The sequence below is a fragment of the Dromiciops gliroides genome, chromosome 1 (genome assembly GCF_019393635.1).
Source record: "Dromiciops gliroides isolate mDroGli1 chromosome 1, mDroGli1.pri, whole genome shotgun sequence".
In the NCBI taxonomy this organism is placed as follows: Eukaryota; Metazoa; Chordata; class Mammalia; order Microbiotheria; family Microbiotheriidae; genus Dromiciops; species Dromiciops gliroides.
The window spans coordinates 563658296-563681271 of NC_057861.1; positions in this window are offsets into that span (position 1 = coordinate 563658296).

A 22976-nucleotide genomic window follows, 5' to 3' on the forward strand; every position below is an offset into this window, starting at 1 on the left:
AGTTATCTATATTTCCCTCACACCAGAATTAAATCCTCCTACTAACAGAGAAAAACAGTTAGGCAGAAACAATATAATATTCTGACCTCATAGCCCCCTTGTCCATAATCCAAAAGGATGGAGATACATTTTATTATCCATTCTCTGGCACCATTATTGATTTTTTCAATTACCAGAATCTGGTGTCCTTTCGGGGAAGCTTGAAGATTAGAGATTGGCAGGGTATTTGTGGAGGAGACAACCTACTAGAGAAGATAAGAGTAGATCAGAGACATATGTAGAGCAGTGTAAGTTGGATAACAAAGATCCAATTTATTATCAGAGACCAGAGGAAAGGAAAGTATAAGAGATGATTTAAGTCAGATGTCTTATGTGATGTAAAGAAAGGGAGAAGAGGGACTCCATGGCAAATGTCCTCAATTCTTTTTGCTATAATGTGAGACAGCATGTTTCCTCTAGTCTTATTTTACTTATTTCCCCTTGTCCACTAACTTTTATCTGCAAGTGTGCCCAGATTTCTCTGAAACCATTAAAAATTAAACAACAAGAACAACAGCAACAACTTTCACTTTGTCTTTCTTTCACCTCAAGAGATCTTCCTAAAGGCCTGGAAAGATTTATATGAACTTATGTGTAGTGAAGTAAGCAGAACCTTGCCTCAAGTCTTTCCACTTTCCTATACACCCACCACAAATCTGCCAAAATGGTAACACTAATATACATATCTGACCATGTCATTCCCCTACACACTTAACTTTCCATTGTTCTTTCAGAGAAAGTACAAATCTTCATTGGGTAAAGGAAATCAGTCCTTGGGGTGTCACTATGATACTGAGATCACAAGTCTGATTATCTATTATTTATCTGTTTACATATATTTTAATAATTTTTCTTGAACCTTTCAACAACTATGTAAAGACACATAATATAAATATTATTAAACCTTTTTTATAGATGATACAACTAAGATATAACTTCTTTTCTTTGGTATTTAAAGTCTATCAATATATGGTTTCAAACTATCTTTCCAGATTGATTTCACTCCCAATCCATCAATACTGACTAGCCCTCCTTCACAAACACTCTATTCTAGCTAAAAAGTAGTTATCTCCCATACTTGATGATTTTCTTTTCACCTCTACCATTTGGAACCCATTGATCTTTTCAAGGGTCAAGTGTTACCTTTCCTGATTCCTCTGTTGTCCAGTGCCCTTTGACAATCATTTTGAATTAATTTTCTATATATTTTATATTGATAAATGTATACACATTACTATGAATATTTTGCCTACACCTTAATACAATGTAAGCTTCTTGAGGTTGAAAGTATTCATTTTTGTCTCCCTATCTCAGTGTCTGTTATATTGAATTATGCATCTTCTATTTGTTTTTGTACATATTTTCCCATTGACTGGAATTATAAACTATTTAAGTATGAATTATTAACACCTAGCACCCAATCTGGCACCTAGTAGATCTCAGTTCAATTGAATTGAATTGTCCCCTTTCTGGCAGCAACAGAGCAATGGACACACTTTCAAAATTGAAAGGTCAGGAAAATCTCAAAGTTATATGAACAACAAAACGAGAGGCATAAAAAGTGACTGGAACTCACTGTGGGGGCAGTAGTTTTTTTTTTGTTGTTGTTGTTGTTTGTTTTTTCAAGAAGTGCTGGCTAAGCTTCCACTTATTCAAGGTGGTGCAATCAAGACTCTCTTGAGGAAGTACAAAACATCATGCTTAATGGCTTGACTGTACAAAAAGTCACTGAATGATGTTTATTTCTGGAAGAAAGACCATAACATTTGTCAGTAACCCTTCTTGCTGGAGATAGCTTTCTAGGACATTTCATTAGCTATCTAACTTCCTCCTTCTTCACTGTATCCTTTAAAATTGAGACCTTTTTTTTTTTTCATAAACAGCTAAAAGTTCCTCACATCTGCCAGATAACAAAGTCTGTATTTTCCACATTTTTGCCTTCAGGAAATACAAAAGCAACCCAAAAATCTTGTTTTTATGTTAATCAGTTGCAATTCAGTTTGCATCCAAATAGCCTTTTGTTGATATTGTTAGGGATGGGGTGAGTAGAGAAGAATAGTGAGGAAAGAAATAGGCACATATAAAAACAGACCACTAATCTTATCTGACTGTGAATGAAGAAATTTGAGGCTAAGGCTCAGTTAATATTTTTTTTCCTGAGATGTGGAAGGTAGTTTAATAATGCAGTATATTTTCTAAATCACTGAAATCAAGGAAAAGGAGACTTTTTTGTCCCTTATACATTGCAATTATAGTTAAGTCCTTGTACTTCAACTTATGCTCAATTCAGAATATAATATGAAAACCATTATACTACTTTTAATCTGGAGTAATTATTTTATTGGTGTGGGTAGTCCTTGATAAGGAAACTCCTTATACTAATATACTACATGCTAACATATAATTCTATGATTTGAAGTTTCAGAAAGCTGATTGAATCACTGAGATGTTAATGGATTTGCACAGGGAAACAGATAGTATGAGTCAGAAGAAGCACTTGAACCTAGGTCTTCTTCAATGCGAAGCCTTTTTTCTACCCACTATGCCACATTCACTGTCTAAAACAGTAGATATGGTCCATTAACATTATGCTGCAATAAGTCAATTTTATCTGTGGCCACTCATAACACTTATATAATTAAGTAGCCATAGTACATGATTGATAAGAATCACAGTTTATACCAACATCTTTTTAAACCATATTATCCATTGATATTTCCACTTGTATAGTGAATATAGTTCTGATTTCAGAGTCAGGAAAAATTGCATTACCATCATGATCTGCCCAGTTATTATTTGTGTTGCCATAGCTTAGTCCCTCACTCACTGAATCACAATTTTCTCATCTATAAAAAGGTATATTAATATTTATATATCTTATGTAATTGTTGGAAATGTCATGGGGTGCAAAGCACCCCAGAAATTCTCTGGGGCACATCAAGGTATCTTCTCCTTGAGAAACTAAACCAGAGGACAAATATGCCTAGAGAGATAGCTTCGATCTCTACCCTTCATTCTGGTCTCCCTTAACCCTGGGGAAATAAGTTTGGGTGTGGCTGTGGCCTTTGTGTCCTGAAAAGAGATCCCTAGCCACCCCTCACCCAATTCCTCCAGTCATTGCCAGTGGGGGATGGTCCTCCCTCACTAGAGGAACTTTCCACAGGCAGTTGGTCCACCCCCATCAGTCCTCTATAAAAGTACCTGCCAGTCTCCTGCTCAAGGAGATTGGTACCTCTGAGCCATGTGCTTTGTGCCTATCTCCCCATGAAAAGTCCAAGGATTTCTTTCATGGTTTCCCTCCCCCCCCACCCCTGCTTCCCTTCCCTTGCCTCTAAATAAACTACCACCTTATTCTAACTACTTTTGTGTGCAAGAGGGTATAATTCTTTTAAGAGGAATTCCTAATTACCCCTACCCCTAACCCAAACCTATACCCCCATTACAAAAGGTTCAAGCAAAATTATCAAAATATATATAAATAATAGATAATGGGACCAGTGATTTCAATATCAGTGACATCTCAAAGACATATTTCCTTTACTCAATGGATATTTGTACTTTTTCTGAAACAACAGTGGAAAGTTTAATGATTTCTTTAAGATAATGATCTTCCTGTTTCCAAGGTCAGCTCTATCCATTCCCCACCCCACTCTGATATGTATGTATGTATGTAAGATGTGTACATTACTTATGTATAGTGTATATATATATTGTGTATATGTGTGTATGCATGTATATATAGTGCATGTGTGTGAGTGTATACTACAAAGCAGTATTAATAAAATTATTTGTTTTCACTTTAAAAATAGTAAAGTTGATCAGTGAAACAGAATAGGTAAATGAAAGCCAGAAGTATCCAAATTCAGAAACAATGTGTTGGAAAATCCTAGAGACGTGAACTATTGGAGTCACAATTATATTACACACACATTTCTAGAAAAATTGGAAAGTGATATGGCATAAATCAGGTTTGAACCAATGTAGTACATCACACACTGCAATGAATTTCAAGTATATAGATGCCTTGAGCATACTATATCATAAACTCTTTAGAAGAAAAAAAAGGAGATACTTTGCACAAATATTTCTACATGAAGAGCTCTTAATTAAACATGGTATAGTAAAAATAAAAATGAAATAATTTTCATCATATTAAATTGATAATATTTTGCAGAAACAAAATCAATGCAGCTAAAATTATAAGGAAAACAATTAACTGAGACAAACTTGTGGCAAATTTCTCTGATAAAAGTTTGATATATGAGACATATAGAGAATTAATAAAAATACATACAAATAAAAGCCATTGGCAATAGACAAATAAATAGTTGAAGTATATGAATAGACTGTTTTTGAGAGAAATACAAACTATCCACAACCATATAAAAAAGTTTGAAAGAATTGCAGATTAAAAAAAAATATGAAAGAGCAATTCATACCCTTCAAAAGATGACAAAAGTGGAAAATGCTGGAGGGGTTTTTGGAAAATAAGCACAGTAATGTACTATTGGTGGAGCTGTCAGTTGGTCCATTTTGAAAAACAAATTGGAATGATATACCACTCCCAACACCAAGCCCCTAAACTATGCTTATCATTTGAACCAATGATTCCAAAGAAGTAAAAGCTGAAAGGGAAACATACAAAAATATTTGTAACAACATTATTTACTATAACAAAGAAATAAAAACAAATAGATGCTTGAATGATTGCCTAAATTTTGATTTATGAGTGTAATGAATATTATTGCAATATAAGAAAAAATGGAAAGTATGGATTTGATGAAACTTAGGAAGAAATATAGGAACTAATAAAGAATGAAGTGAACTAAACCAAAGAAAGCATATAATGACTATAATAATTGTTAAAGTCTTAAGAACTCTTATCAATGTGATGATGAATAATGCCTTCAAAAAACTGGTGTAGTTTGCTTCTTACCTCTTTGCAGAGAAGTGATACACTAGAGATGCAGAATGAAATTTTCAGATACAATCAAGAAAGGGGAGGGATAAAGGAATAAGCATTTACATATTGTGTAATTTCTCTCTCTCTCATGTGCATGTGCTTTCTTGCTCTCCCACTCTTTTTCTCTCTCTCACTCGGTCTCCTCTTTCTCTCCACCTATGTATGTTTGTTTATATGCATATGTATGTGTGTATACACACACGTATGTTGTTCAGATAGTTTTTCAGCATTATCCAACTCTTAGTGACACCATTTGGGGTTTTCTTGGCAAAGTAAGTAAGTGATTTGCCATTTTCTTCTCCAGCTCCTGTTATAGATGAGGAAACCAAGGCAAATAGAGTTAAGTGACTTGCCCAGAGTCACCCAGTTAATGTCTGAAATCAGATTAGAACTCAGGAAGATAAGTCTTCCTGACTCCAGGCCAGCAATCTATCTACTATACCACCTAGGTGCCTATATAAATATAGATATAGAATATATTATACCCACATATATGTGCATACACATATATTATATGTGTATACACACATTACATAATTTATGAATATACACTCATTATATAATGTGTGTATACACACATGCATAATACATGCAAATACACATAAGTATATGTATTGTTTATGTACGTCATGTGTCTATTTACACATACATGTGCATATGTGTATGCATGAATATATGTGCATACACCTGCATGTGTGATTTAATCCTTACAGCAACCTTGTTATTATCCCATACTAATGCTGAGGAAACAGGCAAACAGAGATAAAGTGACTTTTCCAGGATCACATGCTTATTAATTGTCTGAGACCAACTTTAAACTCAGGTCTTCCTCAATCTAACCCTAGTGCATATCCTACTAAGTGACTAGGTGTGAATTTCATATGCTATGCATATTTGTTATAATAAAAGTTTTTTTTGGGGGAAAGGGGGTCATTAGTGATAGTGATGGAAAAAACAGTAGAAAGAAGAATCAATGAAATATTTTTAAAATCCACAAAAGAGAAAAAATAGAAGTTTAATCAAGTAAACAATCAGATTAATTTTGTAATGGCTGTGTTAAATTTGATGTACACTTAAAAATACAAACTCTGTGAGAGAAGCTTATGCTTTCATATACAATCTTCTTTCTATTATTTTTATATTGGGATACTCATAATTATGATTTTTTATAATTTATAATAAACAATTAAAATAGACTAAAAAGCATTTATTGAGTTTAAAGGATTTATATGTATATAATCCATTGGGTCCATTATTGAGATTTCTTTTTAATAAAATTCTTTTGCTAAATTATTAACCCAGCTATATCATTTTCAGAATATTTCAGTTGATCTGATATCTTATGGATATGGATACTTCCTCCCATGGAACAGGTCACAACCCACCTATAATTTCTCATTCTATGCAGTTTTTCTTTCTACCTTCCCATAAATGCTTTTTATAAAATCCACCAAATTTGTTAGAAGCCTTCCTTTAGGACACCAGGGTAGTCAACCTCTTAAGCAGTTAATCTATTATCTCTTGGTATTGATAAATGTTCAGCTCATTTTCTTTCCAGTCATATTTTCACTTGAAACTTTACTATTTTGAAAACACATTATTATTTATACATAATATGTTTCTTACTTCTTACTTTAACCCTGCATCTTTTTATTGTCTGTTGTGTCACATGAACTTCTGATTAACAGAATATTGTGATGTTACATTATTTGCAACCAAAGTATATCACTGGAACATGATAGATATTGTGGTAAAAATTATTTGTGATAAAATTATTATTGCAGTTTTTAGCTGACTCATTTGGGAGGGGCCACACCTGGCCTGAAGTTACATATGCTACTGAGGTCAGAAGGAGAACTCTCCATAGGCAGTTTTTGAAGGACCTTCCCCTTTTGGGGGAGGAAGATTGAATGCTCCATGAGGGGAGGCAGAGGGACTTCCAGAATGCTAGCTCTCTCTCTAGCTGCTCCCCTTCCAATGGCATGAGCAATGGCAGACTTTCCAGGTGTTGGTGAGTTAATTATAGAAACCCCTAAATTCCATTAAATTAGCTTAATTGGAAATGATCTAGGGATTGCATAGGCTAAGTTTAGAGTTAAGAGTATTTATCTGTATTTCTTTTTTTCTTATTTCCTTATCTTTGATTTTATTAGTTTTACTAGTTAATTACTAGTTGGTCTTATTAGTTTATTAGTTGTTTAATTAATTCCCAAGTAATAAAATCTGATCCTTCTGTGAATTAAAGCTGTAAGGCTCCTTTCTTATTGGCCTGGGAGAAATATCTAAAAAGGGCAGTTCAGAGGGAAGGTTGAACCTAAAAGGTCTCTCATATTTCTGGGACCCCAATATTTAGGCGAGTCACCCAATTAACACTCTGTATATGAAATTTTAGCCCTCACAGTTTTGGCAAGCCTAATCCAGGAGCTTACAAACCCACCCATCCACTCCTATCTTGGCCACGAGCCAGCTAATCTGGTGGACTTTCTCTTAACCCTCCCCCCACTGCCTCATTTAACTAATCTCCCTTGCTTTAAAGAAAAGCCAGTCCGGTTTAAAGGGCAACATTATTGAATATTTTGTGATCCCCTTGAGTTTTCTCATTGGAATGTATTGGGACAGCATAATGTCCCAACTTAAACAACTAGCTTACTCAATGGTCCTTCATAACATTATTGGTTTCCTCCTCATTCACACAGCAAAAAATTTTTGGTATAATGGCATGGGTGTGACCGTCTCCACTGAGTACATGTTTAATGTTAGTAGAAGTTTCATACCTGCATTTGAAATAAATTCAAATACCATATTCATAGTTTAAATGACTATAAATTTCATTTTTGCCATTATCATTGTTGTACAATGGAAGGATAGGGGGCCACGTGGCAAGAGAGATGCTAAGACAGCTCCCTCTGCTGGAGATGATCCTAGTTCAGGAACAGATCTTGACCAATCTTTAGAATCAGATCAGCAGAAGCTGCTAACCCTGCAGGAAGCTATACAACATACCAAAAAATGAGCACCAATTCAAATTAGAAAATATAGCCCCTTTAGACCAAATGACTTGAATACATGGAAATCAATCATCCCTAGTTTTGATAAAAATCCAAACACTGTAATTTTACAGTTAAGGACTATATTTAATACATATCAACCCACTTGGGCCAATGTTACTTGTCTTATGGAAACTTTACTATCCCCGAGTGAGATTACAGATATTATCTCAGCAGGAAATGCCCTGGTTTTGAGAGGCCAGGCAGTTGCCGAATGGCCTCTCAGGGACCTACAGTGGAACTATAATGATGACCAACAATTCCAAGAATTAAAAGACACTAGGGAAACACTTCTGATGGAATGGAATCTTGCTCTAGAAAACCCCCAAACAGGCAGAAATTCTTAAACCTAGATCAGGAGACTAACAAAAGTCCTAATGGGTTTTACGATAGACTTTGTGAGGCTGCTAGACTGTATACCAGACTGGATCCCTTAGATTTAAGAGATTCCTATATTGTAATTAACACATTTGTTCATAATTCATTGCCAGAAACCCACAAATATTTTCTGACACAATGTCCAGACTGGAGAACTTTATATATAGATAGGCTTAAGAAATTTGCCACCTATGTCTTTGACTCACGTGAGGAGAGTAATCCTAAACAGAGAATTCTGGCACCAGCACTTTCTGGTCAGTCATCTAAGGGCCAACACAAGGGCACTAAGGTGTGCAGTTACTGTGATAAAGAAGGACACTCATTGAGGGACTATAGGACTTGGAGACGAGCATTTAAACAGACAATGTAGAAGGACCAAGGTAATGATAGGCCATATTACAGGCAAAATCAAAATGGAAATAAATCTTTTCAGGGGAATACAGAGAGACAGTATCAGAGTCACTGTAGACCCTATCAGAGAGGTACAGAAAGACAGAACCAGAATCAAAGTAACCAAGGTCTCCCTCAGAGGGGGGTACATGACTAATGAGACAAAGGGGAGGGATGGAAAATAGATACTGAAAGCCACATATTCCCAGACCTAGACTTTTTGAATGCCCTTGTACCAGTCCATTCACCTCCCCAGAGTAATGGACCTCATGTGACCCTCAAAGTTGGGGATATATATTATGACCATGGATGTAAAGCTATAGGATCTTTGAATGTGGTAGGAGTCTCGGGAAAAGCCCAAAGAGTGGCAAAATTAACCCCTCACATGGTATTGTGGTAAAAATTATTTGGGGTAAAGATTAATATTCCTGTTTTTAGCTAACTCATTTAGGAGGGGCCACACTTGGCCCACCCCAAGATTATGAAGGCAGCTTTTTGAAGGACCTCCCCTTTTGGGGGAGGGGACATTGAACACTCCCAGAAGGGAGGCAGTCTACTTCCAGTAAGCGAGCTGGCTTCCTTTTTTCTGCTTCGGCCCTTGAGGTGGCGGCATGCTGGTTCTTGGTCTGGCAGGATGTTCAGGCTTGGGTGAGTTAATGATGGACAACCCTAAATTCCTTTGAACTAGCTTAATTGGAAATCAGTCTGGGGTTAATCAGTCATAGGTTAAGTTTAGAGTTAATAATATTCATCTGTGTTTCCATTTTCCTATTTCCTTATCTTTGATTTTTTTATTAGTTTCACCTTTGTTGTTTAATTAATTCCCAAGTAATAAAATCTGATCCTTTCGTGAACTAAAGCTTAGAGGCTCCTTTGTTATTGACCTGGGAGAAATATCTAAAAAGGGCTATTCAGAGGGGAGGGTTAAACCTTAAATGCCCCTCATATTTCCGGGACCCCAATATTAAGGCAAGTCACCCAAATAATGCTCTGCATATCAAATTTTTTTTCTCACAGTTTCTATGAGGCCTTTAACAGTGGAATATTCATTCTTACTTATGCCTGTTGCCCCTGTTAATTTATTAGGTCGTGATCTCCTATTCAAGCTCAGAGCAACCATATCTTGTGCTCCAGATGGGACTGTCTCCCTACAATTGCCAGAGGATACTGTTCATTTATTACCAATTTTGCTTACAGAAGCTCAAGGAGCAGTAGGGGATGTATCCAAATTTCCCTCTGACATTCCTGAGTCTTTATGGGCCTCATCCCCTACTGAGGTGGGGCTCCTTAAATCTGCCATGCCTGTTACCTTTAAAGTTAAAAGGGGACTACTGCCATCCATTCCACAACATCCATTGTCTAAAGAAGCCATAGAAGGGATCACCCCTATAATTGAGGCTTTGAAAAGTCAGGGTATTGTTGTTCCATGCCATCACTCTCTGTGCAATACTCCCATTTTGCCAGTTAAAAAACTCAAGCCTGGGCCAGATGGTAAATCTGTTTATCTTTTTGTGCAAGATGTTAGAGCAATTAACAATCATGTTATTTCTAGACACCCTATAGTCCCAAATCCTGCCATGATACTGTCTTCCATTCCACGTGATGCTACATGATTCACAGTGGTAGACCTCTGCTCTGCCTTTTTCTCTATACCAGTCCATGAGGACTTCCAATATTTATTTGCTTTCACCTGGAAAAATACACAGTGGACCTGGACTAGACTCCCAAGGGATTTGTAAACTGTCCTACATTATTTTCCCAAATTTTACAGCAGGATCTAGCCTCCATTGCCTTTAAAAGCTCCACTTTAGTACAATATGTTGATGACTTACTTTTAGCCTCCCCTAATGCTGAAATCTGTCAGGAAGATAGCCATCACTTATTACTAGAGCTACACAAGAGAGGCCACAAGGTGTCCAAGTCAAAGGTACAACGGTGTTTGTCCCACGTAGAATATTTTGGATTTATTCTGGCTCCTGGAACTCATTCTGTCTCTTCTAAGCGAGTCCAAACCATTCAACAACTTTCTTCCCCCACTACTAAGAAGCAGTTAAGAGCCATTCTGGGAGCAGTTGGGTATTGCAAACAATGGATACCCTCTTTTGGTGAAATTACTAAACTTCTGGGGCAGCTAGGTGGTGCAGTGGATAAAGCACCGGCCCTGGAGTCAGGAGTACCTGAGTTCAAATCCGGCCTCAGACACTTAACACTTACTAGCTGTGTGACCCTGGGCAAGTCACTTAACCCCAATTGCCTTACCAAAAACAAACAAAAACAAACAAAAAAAAGAAATTACTAAACTTCTTATAGCTCTAACCAAATTTCTATCCCAGAAGCTTTACAGTTGGATTCCCAGCATCTCTCAGCTATAACAGAATTAAAATGGGACTTGGTATCAGCACCTGCCCTAGGACTCCCAGATTACAGTAAGCCCTTCACTCTCTTTGTGCATGAGCAAAGGGGGGGGGCAGCTTCTGGAGTTCTTACTCAATCGCTGGGGCCTAACCAATGCCCCATAGCCTACTATTCAACCCAGCTGGACCCTATAGCATCTGGGGCACCACCTTGCCTTAGGGCAGTGGTGGCCACAGCCCTTTTGTTAAAAAAAGCCTCTGATTTGGTCATAGGTAACCCTCTAATCATGCAATGCACTCATGAAGTAGAGACTCTCTTACCACATCACAGGACACAAGCCTTTTCAGATCAAAGGCTGGCTAAGTATGAAGTAACCCTGTTAGGCAATGAGAACATCACTCTAAAATGCTGCACAGTCCTTAACCCAGCAACACTGCTCCCTAACTTACCATTCTCAGGGGAGCCATTGCATGACTGTGCTTCTTTAGTTGATATGGCTGAGAAACCCCCTGATGATCTTTTGGATACACCTTTAGAAATCCCTGATATTGTCCTCTATACAGATGGTTCTTCATTTATGAGAGAGGAGACCCATTTCACTGGAACTGCTGTAGTTTATGATTGGGGCAGCTTCACTGCCTTCCCATTCTAGTACACAAGCTGCTGAACTTGTGGCTCTCACACAAGCCTGTATTATGGCCAAAGGGAAGAGTGCCACCGTTTTTACTGACTCGAAATATTGTTTTGGAATACGCCACTCAGTTGGCATTATTTGGCTACAAAGAGGTTTTTTAACATTCTTGGGCAAGGCCATTGCTAATGGGGACCTTATCAAGGACCTCCTAGATGCCCTGAAACTGCCCTCTGCTCTAGCCATTATACATTGCCTTGCCCACACAGGGAATAGTAATCCTGTTTTAAAGGGGAATGCACAAACTGATTCTGCAGCCAAGCTTGCTGCATTAGAAGCTCCTGAACACTATTTAACCTCTCACCTTCTGAGGATATTCCTCCCAACCTTATCCTATGATGATTTAGAAGTGGAAAAATGGAGAAAGAAATTTAAGACGAAATGGATCAATGGTGTCTGAATGTCTCCGGAAGGTAAGCCACTTCTTCCCTGGAAATTCTATCAATAGTTCTCTATTCACAAAAAAGGTCATTTTGGTACACAAGGCATTGTGGACTCTATTAAGAGAACCTGGATAGTACCAGGTATGACTAACACAGCATCTCAAATCTGCTCAGGCTGCATGGTGGTAAGAAGTGTTATAGATTGCATAACAACCTTAACCCTGTATTATATAAAGGAGGGGAATGTAATGTAATATGATATATAATATATATCGAGTTTGAGTATGAGTTATATTTTGAAGAACTCTCACTGTTTAATTTGATCATTGACAATTTGATCATTGACAATAAGGACTAGTAAAAATCCAGCAGTTCAACAGCCAAAGAATCCAGCTTTCCAGACCAGAGTCCAGCTTTACAGACCAGAGTCTAGTTTTGTCTGATGACCACTCCAAGAAGACAAGAGCTCAGAGACTTTAAATGAACAGGTTTTTTTTGTTGTTTTTCTTTTTTCCTTCTGTTATTATGTACACCATTTGTAACATGTATTCTCTGCAGAGGCCCTCCCTTTGCAGGCCAGTGTCAAAGCGCCGGTTCATAAGGGACCGCCCCTCTGGAAAAAAACTTTCCTCTCTCTCTTTTCTATATTGTTATTAAAATATTTTTTTCTAGCATAAGGTATTATATTCTGTTATTTTTGGCTATTTCATCGAGCAAACCATACATATTTTCCCTCACAGTATATAAAAAAGATAGTTTGCTGTTTGTTGTTATTTGTTCAGAGAACAAACTGTGGTTGCTCAAAAACACTCTACAAATTCCTAAGTGAAATTTGGTCTGATCACTTCTTCCCACAAAACTTTTAGCCCAGTTGTACCTCAAACAATGAGAAAAAAATGAAAAAGGCATTCACTAAGTACTCGCTGTGTGACATGAACTCTGCTAAGCATTAGGAATAAATATATAAATTAATATAGAATAAATCAATAGTTCTCAAATTATTTGGTCATGGGACCCCTTTATACTCTTAAGAATTGAGGAACCCCCAAAGGCTTTTCTTTATGAGAGTTGTATCTATGGATATTTACCATATTAGAAGTCAAAATGTCACAGTATTATAAAAATAGTTCTAAACTCTCAGATGCCCTGAAAAAATCTCAATGACCCCAAATGGGTGACTGGACCACACTTTGAGAACTACTTATTTAAAGCAAATCTTCTTAACCTGGAGGTCATGAAAAATTTAGCAACAGTAAAAGGTTAGATATACCTATTTTATATACCTGTAAAACCAGGGTCACATAAAAATTTCTTGGGCAAAAAGGGGTCATGAGTGGGAAAAGTTTCAGAAGCCCTGACCTAAAGCAAGATGATTTAAAAATTTATTCTACTTAGGAAAGAACTATAAATTTGGTAAAAATTACTGGGAAAGTTAAAAAGCAGTCAGGCATTAATTAGACTTAGACCAATACTTTACACCATAAATTCTAAATGGTTCATGATGGTTTTACACATAGGGTGGAAAGTTGGGGGTTGAGGTTGGTATGGCATTACCTCAATGTTTGCATTATCAAGCAGCAGTAGGAAGATACTTCACAGCTCACCCTCAACATGATAGCCAATCATGGAGCTTGTCTCCAAACCCTTTAATCATTATTTCCCAATACTCTTCCACTCTAATTTTTCCCTTTCCTGTCCTCTCTCCTTCTGTGACTGGTGTAGGGCCCTCTGGATAGTTATAACACAGTCCACCCATACCAGGAGTTGTGCAGTGTCAGTTAAGAATCATTTTATTAAGCACTTTGCTAAGTGATGAGGATATACATATATTAAAAAAGGCAAAAACACAACACAGTTCAAGAGAGCCCTTATTATCATGAGGGAGACAATACATAAATATGTGCAATATAAGTTGGAAGTAATCTCAAAGGGAAGGGAGTATCAGAGGGAGGGTGACAGAGGCATGGTTGGGAAAAGGCATCCCACAGAGATAAGCTTTAAGCTGTGTCTTCTAGGAAGCCAGGAAGCAGAGGTGAAGGGGGCCTTTTCAGGCCCAAACCCTTACCTACCAATATCACCTTGAGGCTATTGCACTTTTCTCTACTTCTCTCTGCCTCTCAGTTTCCTCTGAGATCCATAGCAGCAGCTTTTGAATATGATATCATTTCCATTCCATTTCTTTCTTCAGTGACATAGATCAGGTATGATTGAGGTGTTGTCATTTTCCCCAAATTCAGGGTTCTTCAAAACTCCTCTATTTACCATGATAGGTACCCCAGTCTCTTTAGTCACCCAGGTGTACAATCTTCCTGTCATTCTGGATTCCTTACTCTTGCTCAGCTCATATATACAATAAGTTGCTAAATCTCATTCTTTCTACCTCCATAATTTGTACCTTTCTTTCTCCTCAAACCCAAAACTACCACCCCATTTCAGGCCCTTATGACATCTCATGTGAGCTATTGGGTATAGGCTCCTAATTGGTCTTCCTCAAATTTCTTCCTGTCTCCAATCCATCCTCTACAAGGCTGACAAAGTGATTTTCCTAAAGTGCAGGTTACTCCCCTACTCAATAAACTCTACTGATTGCCTGGTGACTCTAGGATCAAATATTATATTATCTTTTTCATCCTTTTTAATACTGGATTTTTGCATACATTTTATTTACATATTTATTTGTATAGCAGTAAAAGTATAAAATGTGTTCATAAGTAAACATACATACATACATAATGATAGCATACTCAAAACATTTTTACTGAGAGAGAAGTACATGTTGAAAAAGATCACTGTTGCAAATTATACCGTTAGAATATTTTCAGTGTTTATGAAATTCAATCTTGAAAGGATGTTTAAAAAGCAGTTTGTGAATCTGAATACCTCCATATTGTTGAAATGTGTTTATGGACTATAAAAGCTTTAAAATAAAAACACAAAGAAATCTACTTTGTCTTAAATGAACCACCAGGGGCAGCTAGGTGGCACAGTGGATGGAGCACCGGCCCTGGAGTCAGGAGGACCTGAGTTCGGATCCGGCCTCAGACACTTAACACTTGCTGGCTGTGTGATCCTGGGCAAGTCACTTAACCCCAATTGCCTCACTAAAAAAAAAAAAAAATGAACCACCAAACCACGTAATGGAAGCAAATAGCATTAAAATTGTCAAACTAATTACTCTGTTATAGTGAAAAGACTGTTAGATTTGAAGTTAGATGACTTGAATTCGAATTTTAAGTGTGATATTTAATAGGTGATTTGCAAACTTTAAAATACCATTTAAATAAGATTTATTTTTGAAAATTTTATTTATTATTATAACCTGTGAGCCTTTAAGCAATGTATTTATTCTCTCTGGGCCCCTATTTCCTCATCACTAGATGATTTCTAAGATTCCTTTAAACTCTAGTTCCAATGTATTAATGACCATCACTTTCCTTTTTCATTAATGTTACCTTCTATTTAACAGACCCTACTCTAAAATTTTGCGTGTGTGTTAACCAGAAACACATTCAATAAGGGAACAGCCCTTATGTTCATTAGTTGTTCTCAAAATAGAATTGCTTAGAACTGTCATGGGGTGCAGAGCACCCCAGAAGTTCTCTGGGGCACATCACGGAACCTTTTCCTTGAGAAACTAAACCAGAGGACTGATAACGCCTAGAGAGATGAGCGGAACCAAATCTGACTGAGCTAGCTTCAGATTCCCACCCTTCATTCTGGTCTCCCTTACCCTGGGGAGATAAATTTGGGTGTGGCTGCGCCCTTTGTGTCCTGAAGAGGGATCCATAGCCACCCCTCACCCAATTCCTCTAGTCACTACCAGTGGGGGATGGTCCTCCACTCCTCACCCAATTCCCCCAGCTACCACCAGTGGGGGATGGTCCTCCCTCACTAAAGGAACTTTCCACAGTCAAATGCTGACCCCTCCCCCCATCAGTCATCTATAAAAGTACCTGCCAGTCTCCTGCTCGAGGAGATTGGTACCTCATAGCCACGAGCTTTGTGCCTATGTCCCCATGAGAAGTCCAAGGATTTCTTTCATGGTTTCCCTCCCCCCACCCTTCCCTTCCCTTGCCCCTAAATAAACTACCATCTTATTCTAACTACTTTTGTGTGCAAGAGGGTATAATTCTTTAAAGAAGAATTCCTAAGAACCCCAACCCCTAACCAAAACCAGTACCCCATTTCCCCCTTTACAGAACTTACTGTTTTCCTTTATTATTATCTACCAGGACATCAATGATCATTCTCAACTATTGAAGCAGCTAGGGGGTACAGTGACTTGAGCACTAGACCTGGAGTCAGGAAGACCTGAGTTCAAATCCAGCAGAGAAATTTACTATCTCTGTGACTCTGAGCAGGTCACTTCATTTCTGTCTGCCTCAGTTTCCTCTTCTGTAAAAATGAGTAGCATCTGCCTCCCAGAGTGGTCATGAGAATAAAATGAGATCATTTTTGTAAAATGTTTTATAAACCTTAAAACATTTGTAAATTCTATTATTTTTAACTACTACCTATTAGCAATACCCTCAGCAACTCTAGCTGCCTTTTAGTCATTGATTCAACCTCTTTTTAAAACTTAGCTAATAATTTGTCAGCCTTCCTTTACAGAGCCGCCCTAGTTAACAGGTATCCCATCTATCTTTGAACTAGACTCATAGATAACATGTTCTTTTACAGTGAGTTGGTCATTAAGCATTTATTAAGTGTGACATATTAGACTCTGTCCTAAGCCCCAAGGATAAAAATAAAGGTTTGTCATTACTTTCAAGGAATTCATAGCCTAAAATGAAGAGATTGTTTTCAAGAACTAACTGGTTGGTTCCCTTTTGAAATACTCCACATATTCTTCTTATAATATACAAATCATATTCTATAGTTCATAAGACCATGTGATTGACAAGTGTTTTCTTTTGTTTTAATCTGTAAGGGGCTAGTCCACTATTAACATTTATCCATCTCACCTTAAATCTGGCCAGACTTCCATTTTAGCTGAATCCTACTCCAGGCTCCCTTTTCACTCATTAATCTAAAACAAGTTGTCCTTATTCCAATATTTTAGGAATGCAAATTGAGATATTATAAAATGGCACCTTTACTTGGAAATTGTAGTTTTCTACAGTGATTTATTATTTAATAGCTTTGCCATTCTCATCATTGAGTGTTCATGAGTCATAACTGACTAGGCTTCCAGCCATCTCTCTATTTATTCTACTATTCTAGACAGAGAAGGTAATTTACAACTCACCATGGGACTTTTGACTCAAAGGCCATCCTTTAATATTCACTGCTTGGTTCACCTCTAGCAGCTACATTTTCCTAAAGAATTCAGTTCTACTTCCTTTGATGTAACAATGAGTTCATTGGTGTATGTCTTTGACTTGTAAACTCTCTGCAAGTCATTCTCTACTTACTTCCATTTCTTAGAACCTCTACCTTCCTTCAAAACTCAGCTCAAATACCTTCTCCTATATGAAATCTTTACTAATGCTTCCTCTTCCACAATCATTAATGTTCTTTCCTGCCTTAAAGAACTTGACATTTACTTATACCTGTGAATGTCACATCCCCACCTTAGTAGAATGATTCTTGAAAGGGACTACTTTTTATCTTTGTTTCACCAAGATCTAGCAGACAGTAATACCTTATAGACGTTAATAACTATCAAATGGGGCTACCATGTTCCACTTCTTATTCTGCTCATTTCTTGTTAGTGTGTTCCCAAAAAAACCTTTACTAAGGATCCCCTCCAACTTCCCAATTTTAATATTCCAAGAGTACCAACAAAGCCTTCAGGCTGCCCTCTTTTGTTGTTGTTGTTTCTGCCATTGGAGTTGCCCAAATCAATTTAATTTAATTCAACAAGCATCTTTTAGATATTTTGCATATGTCTTCTTTGTACATAGCTGTTTGCATGTTGTCTCTCTCATTAGATTGTAATCTTTTTGAGGGATTGAATTTCTTTGCATCCCCAAGATGCCTGACATATAGTAGGCACTTAATAAATGCAAAGTGAATAACTGACTTATTCCAGTGAAATCATCAGCCCAGCCCTCACTATGAACAAGAATGTCCCAAGTAATATGATTTCACAATACAGCAAAAAGTGTTTGGTATATTATGCAAATCTTCATTGAGTTTCTCTATGCCACTTTGACTCTGTCTTGAATAGGTGAAAGAACTTTCTGATAAAATTAAAAAATCAGAACTTTGTGTGAACAGGACATGTATACCTCCTTGAATCATTCAAAGCTATTGTGTGAAGGAAACTATCTCAGAAATGGAAGAAGGTATTCTGAGCCTCTGGATTCTGAGTAGTTGGAAAAAGCAAGGCATTTCCAGAATATCTTTGAGGAGCAAAGGGAGGATTAAACTGTCACAAAGAAGGGAGATTTTGTGGAGAGTAATTGACATTACAGGTATCTTAGAGCAGAGGCCTGTCTAAGAGATGTCCCAAGAAAAAGTCAATTCTTTTTCTTGCTTCTTCCACTAAAGTCTGTCTATCCTCAGATACTATAAAATAACCTGTTATTTTATTAGCCACATATTTCTAGCAAACTGAATTTTGTCCTAATCAAAAAGAAACCATGGGTTCACAAGAAATACATATAAATGTAAGGTTATGCAGAAAGATCAGCCTCTGAGTATTAGGAATTTTCCTATCTAGGGCTTGGAATGATTGTAACTGAACTTAGAATATTTCATCTAAAATAAATCACCAGAAGTCAAAAAGGAGCAAATCAAATGGAAATTAGGGGTCATTATAGTGCTCCCCTAGCCTTAAAACAAGATTGTTATTGTAATGAACTTACAATTGTATGGAATTGGTTCAGTCCCTCCTGCAACAGGTTGACTTCTAGGGTTGGTTTTTGGACAAAAAGTAATGTTAAACATATTAAAGTAATGTTTGGAGGAGGTCTCAGAGCTTTGTGATTCTCTTCTAACCCCTTTTCTATATCTCCATCACCAGCATTGGTAAAACAAAAGGTATAACACTAGAATGAGGGGCACTTTATGTTTTTGTGTCTTTCATTGTTCATTATGACTGAAAAAAAATTGGTTAGTGGCCAATTTCCTGATGACGTCTCCTACTATTTAATGAAGATTGTCTTCCAACAGAAGGCACGAAATGTTTAGCATCAATTCTCTAAGCCTTTTCAGCTTGGAAGGGACTACCAGAGATTATAGTTCACTGCAACAGTCATTGAAAGTGAAGAATCACTTCCATGTGTGAAAATAGTGTTGTTGTTGTTTTTTATTGTTTGAGGGAAGACACAACTCAAAATACTTTCCACAGGAAGGATGGCAAAGTGATCTTCACATTTTCTTAGGACAGAATTAACAAATCAAGAAGGATTTATTAATAAATCCTTTGTCATGCAACTAGAGAAATTTTTCTGGATGCAGTAATATGAATATAGATGATGCAGATGCAGGTAAAATAGATGGTGATGGTAGGGGAGGTCAATTGGAAGAGCACTAGAAACTAGGGAGAAAGGCATCATGTAGAATGTAATACTTGAGCAGTCTTAAAAGAGATGAGAGATTCTAAGAGACAAAGGTGAGGAAAAAATAGGAGGGACAGCCAGGGTAAAGGTAGAGAAATGGAAAATGGAACACTGTTTTAAGAAAGAGTTAAAAAGCTAGTTTTACTGTACCATGGGAAGTATAAAGAGGAGTAATTTATAAGACTGTATAGGCAGTTTGGGACCAGGTTGTGATGGGCTTTATATGCCCAATAGAGGAGTTTATATTTGATTCTATAGGTAATACAAGCCACTGGAGTTTATTGAGAAGGGTAGTGTCCTTCTTAGACCTTTACCTTTAGAAAGTCATTCTAGAAGTTGCGAGGAGGATGGATTGCAATGGAAAAAAAATGAGGTAGGGAAATTAATTAAATGGTTAATAAAATAGTCCAAGATACAGGTACTGTGAGCATGAACTAGAGTGGTAGCTATATGGGTGGAGAGCAGGAGATGGATATGAGAGATGTTATGGAGGAAGATACAAGAATATTTGTCAGCTGCATAGATTGTGAGTGAACAATCCAAGATGAAAAGTTGTGCACCAGGTGAATTTGAAGAATGGTAGTATCTTCCAAAGAAAATAAGAATCATTGGAAAAGAAATGGGTTTTTGTGGGGAGGGAAAGATAATGAATTCTTATTTTGGACATGTTGAATTTAAAGTGCTTGTAGTATATACAGATTGGAATGTCTAATGAAAAGCAGGTGATGCAGCTCAGAAAAGTGACTGCATTTAGATATATATGCACATATCTGAGAGAGTTTTACAATTAAACTATGGAAGCCAATGAGGTCAACATGAGATTGTAGAGAGAGAAGAGATAGGGCAGAATAGAGCCTTCAAACACACACTTAGGGGTTATTACATAGATAATAATGATCCAGTAACAGAAACTGAGAAGGGATAAGTAAATGCAGTCAACTAAACTTACAAAGGTTTTAATTGAACATTAAGTAGCCTTTTCTACTTCTCTTCCTCTTGGGGATGGCACAGGGACTTGCATACTGTAAGCACATAGCAATGTTTTGTTGAATTGAATTGTATTTGTTGAATACAAGAAATGCTGAAACATATAGGTTAGTAATGTAGTCAACTGATGTACTAGCCAAGGAAGTATAGTCATTTTCTCAAAGAAAAGAAGAGAAAGGGTGGGGGGAAAGATGGGAACTATTGAAAATTAAAAGTAATTAAAATTAAATACACTAAAAAGAAACACAATTGTATATTTTATTGATATCTTTTGTTTTTACATTACTATATTTCCCAATATGTCTCTCCCACTACTCTTCCCATAGTACCGTCCCTTAGAATAAAGAATTTTTAAAATGGAAAAAAATAGAGCCAAAATAAGTACCACGGCGGCAGCTAGGTGGCACAGTGGACAAAGCACCAGCCCTGGATTCAGGAGTACCTGAGTTCAAATCTGGCCTCAGCCACTTGACACTTACTAGCTGTGTGACCCTGAGCAAGTCACTTAATCCCCCCATTGTCCCATAAAAAATAAAATAAAATAAGTAACACATTATAGAGGTCTAACAATTATATGCCTTGTTCCAAACACTTAGTTTCTTACCTCTGCAAAGAAGTAGAACTTTTTTTCTCATATACTTGTTCTTTCTAAAGTGTTTTTTCAGGAGAAAATTCTGGGAAGATGGTGGAGTGGTTCAGAAAACTTTCAGCTCTCAAAATTTCCTCCATCAAAAATAATAAATAGATAGATAGATAGATAGATAGATAGATAGATAGATAGATAGATAGATAGATAAATGAATGAATAGATAGATAGATAGATAGATAGATAGATAGATAGATAGATAGATAGATAGATAAATGAATAGATAGATAGATAGATAGATAGATAGATAGATAGATAGATAGATAGATAGATAGATAGATAGATAAAAGGGCAGAACATCCCCTCAGAGCAGCAGAAATAAACACAGGGTAAATCAGTTGTCCTCCTAATACAATCTGAGAAGATCCCAGGAAACACCTAACCTCCAAAGATGGAGGTTGTGCCTCAGTGAAGTGCAAATACCTACAGGCTGACTGCAGAATCAACAAACAAGAAGCCCTGGACACAGCTGGGTTGAGTCAGCTTCAGCCTTAGGCACTTTCATCTCACAGTGTTGGAGTCTGAAGGTTCAGTAGGAGAAGATTGAAAGACCTTCCACTGTTAAGGGATGCCAAGCACAGCTATGCTCACCAGATGTGTCCTGGGTTGTGATTGTGGGAAGAAGGATCTAGCACACACCTTGTGAGTGCAGAAGTGGAGAATGGGAATCCTGTGGGCTGTGGGCACCTGCAGGAGAGCAGAGTCTCTGGTTTCAGTTCCAGGGCAGAGAGGACAACTGTAGTTTGCAACCACTGGAGGGAACACAGGGAGCAAGATCATTTGTGGGACAGTGTGGCTTGGGGCCTAGACTTGGCTTAGAAGTGAAGAGGAGAGCCCAAGATGGATACCCATGACAGACATCAGAAAATAACTGCTAAAAGACAAAAATAAAATAAAATAAAATAAAAATAAAATGAGCAAGCAAAGAAAAAGGATAATTACTATGGGGATTATGTAGATTTAGGATAATTGAACTGAAAAAAAGCCACTCCTTTTTCAATGAGAAATGCAAAATGCTTTAAAAAGGACCTTAAAAACCATTAAGATTGAGGAAAAATTAGGGAAAAAAATAAGAACAATCCAAGAAATTGAGAAAATTATTAAAAGAAAGTCAACCAATTTTAAATAGAGAACCAAAAACTTAAGGAAGAAACAAGTCTTTGAAAACTACAGTATTTTTCAGGTAAGGTAGGCCATTACAAGTTTACAGTTTTCAGTGTTGATTATTTTGTTGTTGTTCGTGTTTCCATTTACATTGCTGTAGTAATTGTGTATATTGCATTCCTCTTTCTGTTAACTTTGCTTTGTATCAGTTCATATGAGTCTTGTCACACAATTCTGCATGTATCATATTCCTTAGTTTTTTTTTTCTTTTTATAGCCCACTAATATTTCATTATATTCACATACAAATATTGTTTACTCATTCCTGAACTGATAGACACTTACTTTTTGACTAGGGCTTTGCTAATATAAAACATATTACTATAAATTTGTTGCTATACATGGGACCTTTATTTTGATCATTTTCCTTCTTGGGGTTCATGATTAGCAGTGAGAATGCTGGGTCAAAAGTGATGGACACTTTAG